We start from the raw sequence: 10,490 nt of genomic DNA, 5'->3' as shown, positions 1-10,490 counted from the left end.
TCGGGCACAAAGAGGTTCCTAAATTAGGACACGTTTTACATTCCTGCACTATGTGTTTAAATATTGCAATACTTTTTATAGTCCTCACTAACTTGATTACCTTTTATTTTATTTTTGTTTTTTATTATTCCTCTCCCCAAAGGTTAGTTCGTTCACTCTGGCATCATCATCTTATTTCACAAGATCCAGGGGCCCTCCACCCACTCCTTCTCTTAGTCCCTCTAAAGGCAAGAACAAAGGCAAGTATAAAACGGAAGATTTAAATAGCATCAGGAAGGAGAACACAACTGAACAGGTAGAGGCCACTGATGTCCAGGGTATTCGGGTTCCTAACGAGAATGTGTCACAACTTGAACAGAAATTGTTGAAATTATAGGAAGAGCTCGATCAGGTTTAGAATCTGGAAAACCTGCCATTTTCCCTCAACACCCCAGATATCAACTTCCCCAATGCTCAAAACCCTACACCTCCTCAAAATATCCCAAAATAGCATAATCATCCGGAGCCTCACCATCATGCTGCTCTACCAAAGAACCAATGCAACACCTGCCATACCCCAAACAACACTCCACTACTCATCCCAGAACCTCAGAACTCCACAAACGACCATTTCCACACCCATATACCAGGCCACCATAAAACTTCCATCTACGTGGAGACCATGCCACACTCCACCCAACCTATCTCATGCACACCTGAGTCTGATGAAAAGGATCTGCTTATCAGGAACTTGGCCGAGGAACTAAGAAACTAACCAGCCGAATTCAGGGCGTTGAGGGAAATAAAGGAATGGAGGGGCTAAACTATGAGGACCTTTGCATACAACCTGATGTCGAACTACCTGAGGGGTTCAAACCTCTTAAGTTTGAAATGTTTAATGGTACAGGTGATCCAAGGGTCCATCTGAGGACATATTGCGACAAGCTGGTTGGAGTAGGGAAGGATAAAAGGATCTGCATGAAGTTGTTCATGAGGAGTTTGAAGGGAGATGCATTATCTTGGTACATCAGCCAAGATCCCAAGACGTGGTGAAGCTGGGTAGGCTTGGCATCTGACTTTATGGACAGATTCAGGTTTAATACAGAGAACGCACCAGACGTGTTCTATATCCAGAATTTATAGAAGAAGCCCACGGATATGTTTCGCGAGTATGCTACTCACTAGAGGTCTGAAGCTGCTAAAGTCAGACCCGCCTTAGAAGAGGAGAAATAAACAAGTTCTTTGTCCGGGCTTAGGACCCGAAGTACTATGAACGACTAATGATGATTGAGAACCACAATTCTCCGACATTATCAAATTTGGTGAAAGAATTGAAGAAGGTATTAAAAGTGGTATGGTTACAAATTTTGAAGCCTTGCAAGCTACAAATAAGGCTTTACAGTCCGGAGGTGTGTCCAAAAAAAGGGATGTAGGGGCCGTGATGGTTACAAAAGGACCAAGTCTCCCCTTAAATACCAAGCTTACCCAACACCTCCACTCCCATACCAGCCAACCCTAAATTACCAAGAACTATCATACCAAGCTCCGCCACCAACTTATCAGTCATCTCCACCTCCTACATATCAACCTACTTCACCCAGATACTCCCAACCTTCTCATGTCTACCAAACTTATAATGCTCAACCATCCCACTATCAATTACCCCCTGCATGCCAAAATTTCCCTAGACCCTGACCTAATTTTGATCGCAGACCTCCAAAACAAATATACAACTATCACTGAACCCATCGACCAGCTGTATGAGAGGCTCAAAGTTGCTGGTTATGTCACCCCCATCCCTGCCGCAACCCCTGAGAATCCTTCTTAGTGGGTTAACCCAAACAAGTCCTGTGCATACGACTCCGGCATGAGAGGGCATACCATCGATGAATGCCGCTCCTTGAAAGACAAGATACAGTCTTTGATTGATAACAAGATCATTGTGGCAAAGGATCCTACTCCAAGCGTCCACAATAACCCTCTACCAGACCATAAGGGTGGAGGTATCCACATGATCGATGTAAAAGATGACTGGGATCCCGAGGGATCAATCGAGTTGATCTCAGAAGGTGATGACTCAAAGAAACCAACAATTACTCTTAATCCAATTATAGTCCGGATCCAACCGTCTGAGGATGTTGAGGTGAATATGTCTATACCTCTTGAGTTTGAAGCAGTGCCATCTGCAAAGACATCGGCACCAATTGAGGTTGAATTCGTGTCTCCGGCAAATGCATCCGCACCATTTGAGGTTGCAATCTTACCACCCAGGGGAAATGTTCCATTCGAAGTGAGGACAGCCGCACTGATCCCAGTGGCGATGTCAACTTCTATACAAATGTTGTACCTTGAGACTATACAGCCAAGGCGAGAAGGAAAGGCAAGGTCATGATTGAAGAAACTGTCGCAACACAGGGTATGACAAGAACTAGTAGAGTCTATACCCCTGAACATCTAGCTGAATCAAGTAAGCAGGCTTCCAATTGGCTTCCCCTCATTGAGGCAGGTCCGGACGACCTTTGGAAGAAAATACAGGCTAAAGAATATTTGGTCATCGACCAGTTAAACAAGAAGTTGGGTACTAGGGTCTTACAACTTAGTCTACCAGTTAAACAAGATTAAACAAGTTAAACAAGAAGTTGGGTACTAGGGTCATCGACCAGGAATATTTGGTCATCGACCAGTTAAACAAGATTAGTTTATGCTTGCAGATGGGACCAACCTGGTTCGAGGTCGATTTCCAGGTAATAGATGTACTAGGGTCTTACAACTTGCTGCTGGGATGACCATGGATTCATGCTGCTAGGGCCGTAGCATCAACGCTGCATCAGGCAGTAAAGTTTGAATAGAATCACTAGGAAGTGATCATTCATGGCGACGGTAACAACCCTATATACAGTTGCTAGACCATTCCGACGATCAAGGGAAGAAGGAAGCTGGGTGGAGAAACTTACCACCACATTGAGCGGGTCAATGCTATCGACAAAGACAAATGGTGGGATAGAAAAATCGAGAGTATACTGAGTTGGAGTGGGTACGAACCTGGCAAAGGGCTCGGCAAGAACCCCCAAGGAATCTCTAAACCTATAAAACTCAGGAAACATGGCACTACCTTCGAATTGGGATATGAATACACCTCGAAAGAATTCAATAGTTGGTCACCACCATAGCGCGGTCCTTACTACCCACTAGAGCAGCCAATACCGCATTTGAAGCAAGCCTTCCAATAGGCCAACATTATTTATGGGTCAGATGAAGAAGAAGCACATGCAGTAGTGAAGAACTTGTTTCTAGAGGACAGTGATATAGACTATTGCGTTATTCTCGAGGAGGAGGGGGAGGAAGGCCCTTCTATATAGGCTGTGAGCAGAGGGGCACATCTCAAGAATTGAACCATCAGGACAGCCAAAGCCCGACGAGCCTTGGGGTAGCAAGGCTAAAACAAGCCTTATTCACTGTTTTATTTACTAAATGATTTTCTTTTTGCATTTTCAATTCTCGCAATAAGATCTTCAATGTTCAAAACAATTATTCAATTTATCAAAAGCATTTTTGATTTTTTCTTATGAATTAATATTTATTGCTATCGTTTTCTCTCCTTGCTTTACCAATACAGCATTACTGTTACTTGTCTTGATAAACCAATGACTGTGACATGCAATAAGACAACGCAACAAATGGACATGGATTCAGAGGAAGATGACATACCTGACGAGATTGTCAAAGAAGTTGAGAAAAGACCTAAGTCCAACCTGGACGAGACCGAAATTGTCAACCTGGCAGATGTAGAAAATGTCAAGGAAACGTGAATCAGCATTCACCTATCGCCATCAGAGAAGAAAGAATACACAAAATTTCTAAAGGAGTATGAGGACATATTCGCCTGGTCGTATGATGACATGACTGGTCTGAGTACGTCTATTGTATATCACAAACTACCAACCGATCCAATGTGTCCACCGGTAAAGCAAAAGATTAGAAAGTTCAAGCCTAATATGAGTTTGAAAATCAAGGAAGAAGTCACCAAGCAGATCAATGCTAAGGTTCTCAGGGTAGTAGAATATCCGACATGGTTAGCCAACATTGTGCCAGTGCCAAAGAAGGATGGGAAGGTCAGAGTCTCTATCGACTACCGGGATCTCAACCGGGCCAGTCTGAAAGACGACTTCCCTTTTCCAAATATACACATCCTAATTAACAATTGCGTCAAGCATGAGCTATAGTCATTCATAGATTGTTTCGCTGGTTATCATTAGATCTGGATGGATGAAGAAGATGCTGAGAAAATGGCTTTCATTATGCCATGGGAAGTGTATTGTTACAAGATGATTCCATTCGTCCTAAAGAATGCAGGGGCCACCTACATGAGGGCCATGACTACCATCTTCCATGATATAATACACAAGAAAATAGAGGTATATGAGGATGATGTTATTATCAAATCCAAGAAGGCCAATGACCATATAGAAGATATGAGGAAGTTCTTCAATAGACTGCGGAGATACAACCTGAAACTAAACCCCGCAAAGTGCGCATTTGGGGTTCCTACTGGGAAATTGCTTGAGTTTATTGTGAGCTATCGAGGAATAGAACTGTACCCATCGAAAGTCAAAGCCATTCAAGAACTACCACCGCCAAGGAATAAGAAAGATGTGATGAGTTTCTTGGGAAGGCTTAACTACATCAGCTGATTCATAGCACAGTCTACAGTTATATGTGAGTCAATCTTTAAGATGTTAAAGAAGGACGCCGCCACCAAATGGACCGATGACTGCCAAAAGGCCTTCGACAAAATCAAGGCGTACCTGTCAACACCATCAGTCTTAGTCCCGCCCGAGCCAGGCAGACCATTATTACTCTACCTTGCAGTGTTAGATGGAGCTTTCGGCTACATTCTGGAGTAGCATTATGAAACAAGGAGGAAGGAACAAGCCATTTATTATCTCAGTAAGAAGTTTACCCCGTACGAGGCCCGGTATTCTCTATTGGAACGCACCTGTTGTGCTTTGACTTGGGTAGCTCAAAAGTTGAGACATTACTTTTGCGCCTATACGTCATATCTCATATCGAGAATGGATCCCTTGAAGTACATCTTTAAGAAGCCCATGCCCACCGACAAGCTAGCCAAGTGGCAAATCCTGTTGAGTGAGTTCGACATTGTTTACGTAACTTAGAAAGCGGTCAAGGGACAGGCACTGGCAGACCACCTTGTTGAAAACCCCGTGGATGGAGAATACAAATCCCTGAAAACATATTTTCCTAATGAAGAGGTAGCATTCATAGGAGAAGACATTGTAGAATCCTATGACGGTTGGAGAATGTTCTTCGATGGAGCAGCAAACTTTAAAGGAGTTGGCATAGGAGCAGTCCTAATATCAGAAACCGGTCAGCATTATCCGGTGTCTGCCAAACTCAGGTTCCCCTGCACCAACAATATGGCCGAGTATGAAGCCTACATCTTAGGACTCAAAATGGCCATTGACATGAACGTTCAATAGCTTCTAGTGATTGGAGATTCAGACCTGCTTATACATCAGGTATGAGGAGAATGGAGGACCAAGATACTCCCGTATCTGCATCATGTACGAGAATTGAGAAAGAGGTTCACGAAGACGGAATTCCAGCATGTTCCCAGAATCCAGAACGAGTTCGTCGATGCACTAGCTACCCTATCATCTATGATACAACATCCCGACAAGAATTTTATTGATCCCATTCCGGTGAAAATCCATAATCAGCCAGCTTACTGTGTCCATGTTGAAGAGGAAGCAGACAGAAAGCCTTGGTTCCATGATATCAAGGAATATTTAGCAAAAGGAGAGTACCCGGAGCTTGCAAATCCTACTCAGAAATGCACACTTCGGAGATTGTCCAATAACTTCTTTCACAGCGGAGGAATCCTGTATAGGAGGACTCCCAATTTAGGATTATTAAGATGTGTCGATGCAAAGGAAGCATCCAGGCTACTAGAGGAAATTCATGTTGGGACCTATGGTCCACATATGAACGGTTTTGTCTTAGCAAAGAAGATACTCCAGGCTGGTTACTTTTGGATGACTATGGAAACGGACTGCATCTAGTATGCCTAGAAATGCCACCGCTGTCAGATACATGCAGACATGATAAAGGTACCTCCAAGCGAGCTTAACATAACAAGCTCACCGTGGTCATTCGCTGCCTAGGTAATAGACGTTATTGGACCAATCGAGCCCGCTACTTCCAACGGACACAGGTTTATCCTAGTAGCTATTGACTATTTCACCAAATGGGTCAAAGCATCATCTTACAAAGTAGTGACTAAGAAAGTCGTGGCAGACTTTGTCTACGACCGCATTATTTGTCGATTCGGAATTCCAGAATCAATCATTACTGATAATGGCTCCAACCTTAATAGCGACTTGATGAAAGCTATGTGCGAAATATTTAAGATCAAACAAAAGAATTCCACAGCCTACAGACCTCAGATGAATGGAGCTGTAGAAGCCGCCAATAAGAATATCAAGAAGACATTGAGGAAAATGATAAAGAATCACAGACAGTGGCACGAGAAGTTATCATTTGCTCTATTAGGATATCGCACCACAGTTCGCACATCAGCTAAGGCAACCCCTTCTATGCTGGTTTATGGTACAGAGGCTGTCATTCCTGCTGAGGTAAAAATTCCTTCCCTAAGGATCATACACAAAACTGAGATCGACGACGCAGAGTGGGTAAAAAGTCGTTATGAGCAACTAGACCTTATAGACGGAAAGAGAATAAATGCAGTCTGCCATGGTCAACTCTATCAGAACAGTATGTCCAGAGCCTTCAACAAAAGAGTCAAGCCAAGACAATTCACACCGAGACAGGTGGTGTTAAAGAAAAATTTTCCACATCAAGATGAAGCCAAAGGGAAGTTCTCTCCCAACTGGCAGGGTCCATACATGGTTCACTGGGTTTTGACAGGAAGAGCCCTCATACTTGCAAAAATGGACGGAGAAGTCTGGCCAAAGTCGATCAATTCAGATGCAGTCAAGCGTTACTATGTGTAATCTTTATGCTTTCCTTATATGATGTAAATTGAACTACGCCTGGCCTAATTCTCGTTTAAGAAGGGATACATAGGCAGCCCTATGGGTTCGGTCATAATGCAATAAAATTTCATTTTCCCCCACAATTGGAAACTGGGGCAGAATTTTGAGGAGGAACCTCAAAATTTCGAAGTAATTTGAGCCGATCGCCACACGAGCAACAGTCAGAAACGTCAACCCATCAAACTGGGGCAAAATTTTGAGGAGGACCCTCAAAATTCTGTAACAGAAGAGGTTGGAATGTCCTGAACTACGTCACAATCGTCGGTTCATCTAAAAGTTATTTTTAATTTATGTCATACTTTTACAAAATCATGCATGTTTATTATTGAAAATGCTTGTTTAGCAACGCTACCCTAATAATACAGACGATATCACCAGATCAAAGCCGAACGAGTCAAGCAAAGCCAACAGGGATACGAGCTAACCTTCCCTATTCAAAACTCATGATTTTTCTTTGAATGCAAGCACTAGGATTGTGAAATCATTAGACATACTGTACGCCCACGGGGACAAACATTGTTCAAAATACGATTCTCAGAACCATTGCACTTGCCAACATTTGCTATCAGCACACACCAGTGATGTTCCATATGTCACAATGTTCCCAGTAATCAGAACGCGACAATCTGCTATCAGCTAAGAAAACCCTAATGTCATTTGTTAGCTTATTTCTTGCATAAGGCTACCATTTTGCCTTCCGAGACTAAATGATGTCTCCATCTGCATTTGTATTGCATAAGGCTACTATTTTGCCTTCCAATTTGCATAAGGCTACCATTATGCCTTTCGAGACTAAACGATGTCTCCATATGCATTTGCATTACATAAGGCTACTATTCTGCCTTCCCATCTGCATAAGGCTACCATTCTACCTTCCGAGACTAAACGATGTCTCCATCTGCATCTGCATTGCATAAGGCTACTATTCTGCCTTCCAATCTACATAAGGCTACCATTCTGCCTTCCGAGGTTAAGCTCTACCTCCATCTGCATCTGCATTGCATTAGACTACTATTCTGCCTTCCAATCTACATAAGGCTACCATTATGCCTTCCGAGGTTAAGCTCTACCTCCACCTGCATCTGCATTGCATAAGGCTACTATTCTGCCCTCCAATCTGTATAAGGCTACCATTCTGCCTTTCGAGGTTAAGCTCTATCTCCACCTGCATCTACATTGCATAAGGCTACTATTCTGCCTTCCAATCTGGATAAGGCTACCATTCTACCTTACGAGGCTAAGCTCTGCCTCCAATTTTCTTCGAAACTAAGCGTTATCCCAAACATTATTTATCTCACTTGTCTTTCGGGCTAAGCTTTGCCTTCAACCTTACAAGACTAAGCCTTGTCTTGTTACATCATACTATTGCATATCATGGGATGAAATATCTCCAATCTATCCAAGGGCGTCATAGTCTAAAGGAACCATTCTCATAGCCTGAAGACACCATGCCATGGCCTGAGGATCTCCCAAAATTTGCATGTCATTATTCAAAGGCGTCATAGTTCAGAGGCACCATTTTCATGGCCCGAGAACATCATTTCATGGCTTGTGAATCCCTCATTAAACAATTCATGGACCAGGATGTCATGACCTAAGGACGTCATCTTTAATCGTCTGAAGACAACCTTCATTGTCCAGGAGAATTTGCATCATTTTAAATTTTCGCAAATACGTGTGTAGCATCTTTTATCTGCAAATAATCAGTAAGCAACCGCTATCCTAGCAGGAGCAATCCCGCTCCAGTTCCCTCCAACCATCCCAAGCCTTAAATGCTCACTGTAACCGCTTCCACACCTCGTGTCCGTTCTTACAAAATTTCATCGGCATACTCCGCAGGTGAATCCAGAACTACACATGTCCTGATTCCTATAAAACCAGGGATATGTAGGCAACTCGAAAACCGGAGCTCAGCCTCTGTCTTTCAAAACATCCCGGCCGGTCAAAATTAGTCATGATGTCTTTACCCGTAAACTCTTTCATCCTTCCCGGGTAAAGAGGGGCAGCTGTTGATAACCAATTTTTTCCTATATATTTAAATATGTTTAACCACCTTAAAAATAGTGTGTGTGTCTAATTTTTCCCTATATATTTTAAATATGCATAACTACCTTCAAAATAGCATATATATATGCATATATAAGCATGTCCAAGGTTTTTATTATTTTTCCCATAATTTTAAGGGATTAAATTGACTTATTTTCTCCCTTTTTATCCATAAAATCCCCAATAATTGTTTCCAAAATTATTGTTTTAATAATTCATCTATTTAATTTCTATATTTATGCTAAAATATGGCTAAGTTAATTTTTATATATTTTTACAATTATATTTAGTATTTTTAAAGTTAAATTGCACATAATTACAATATTAGCCCTTTTAAGATTTAATTATGTTTTATACGCATAAAATTAGATCTCATATTTTAAATTGTTAATTATGTATTTCAAATTATTTTGGTACCTTAAATTTATTTTCCAGAAATTGCTTGTTATTTTTTATAAATTAAATAGATGAAATTGGCTATTTAAATAACAGCCAAATTTGGCTTTCAATTATAGCCAAAATTGGACCCCTTTCCAGCCCAATTTCATACCCAAACCACCCGACCCAGATCCTATACACGTCTACCCGACCCAAGCCATCCTAAATCCTGATCGTTGATGAGATCAACGGCCCTCGTTCAACCTTTCCTTTTTAATTCTGAGAGACCCCCTAACCCTAATCACTTTTCTAAGGGCGCCGCCCTCAGATGCTCTCGTCTCTCTTCTCTCTCAACCTAACCCTAATCACTTTTCACTACCTCCTTCTCTGGTCATCTCCAGTGACTACCCTTTCAAACCCAAGCCTCCAATGGGTCTCTCATCACCCTGCTCATCATCTCTAAAGCCTTCAAGGGTCCTAGGCCATGTCGATTTGGACCTAGGGTTTCTGTTCCTGTTACTTATGGGTCTCCGGTGTGATTTTGGGCAAAATCTCACCTTATATGTCACGATCGGTGAAGTTTCAACTGGTTCCTTTAATTTTTACTTGGTTTTCTTTTTGAAACCCTAACTCTCTTCTGAATTTCTCAGATCTATGTTATTTTTATGCTTTAAGCCTCTCTCCTTCTCTGACTTGCTTATTCTCGAGCTTTTTTCTGAAAGATCTTCTACTTTAACCATTTTTTACTCCTTTTGAGAAACTAGGGTTTTCGGAATTCTTTCTATACCTGTTTCGACTGATTTCTTTATGATTAAACCTTTTTCTTTGTCTATTTTGACTGATTCTAAGTTCTTACTGCTTTTTAACTCAACTGTGTTAAAAAGTCCTAATTTCTTGAAGATTTTCTTTATTTGTTTCTATGTGTTGGCCTGATCTTCTTTACTTGTTTTTGTGTGTTAGATTGGTTTTCTTCACTCTGGTTCTGTGTCTTAGCCATGACTACTTGACTTTGTT

This window comes from Nicotiana tabacum, chromosome 6 (genome assembly GCF_000715075.1).
Source record: "Nicotiana tabacum cultivar K326 chromosome 6, ASM71507v2, whole genome shotgun sequence".
NCBI lineage: Eukaryota > Viridiplantae > Streptophyta > Magnoliopsida > Solanales > Solanaceae > Nicotiana > Nicotiana tabacum.
This window is presented reverse-complemented; position numbering follows the sequence as displayed.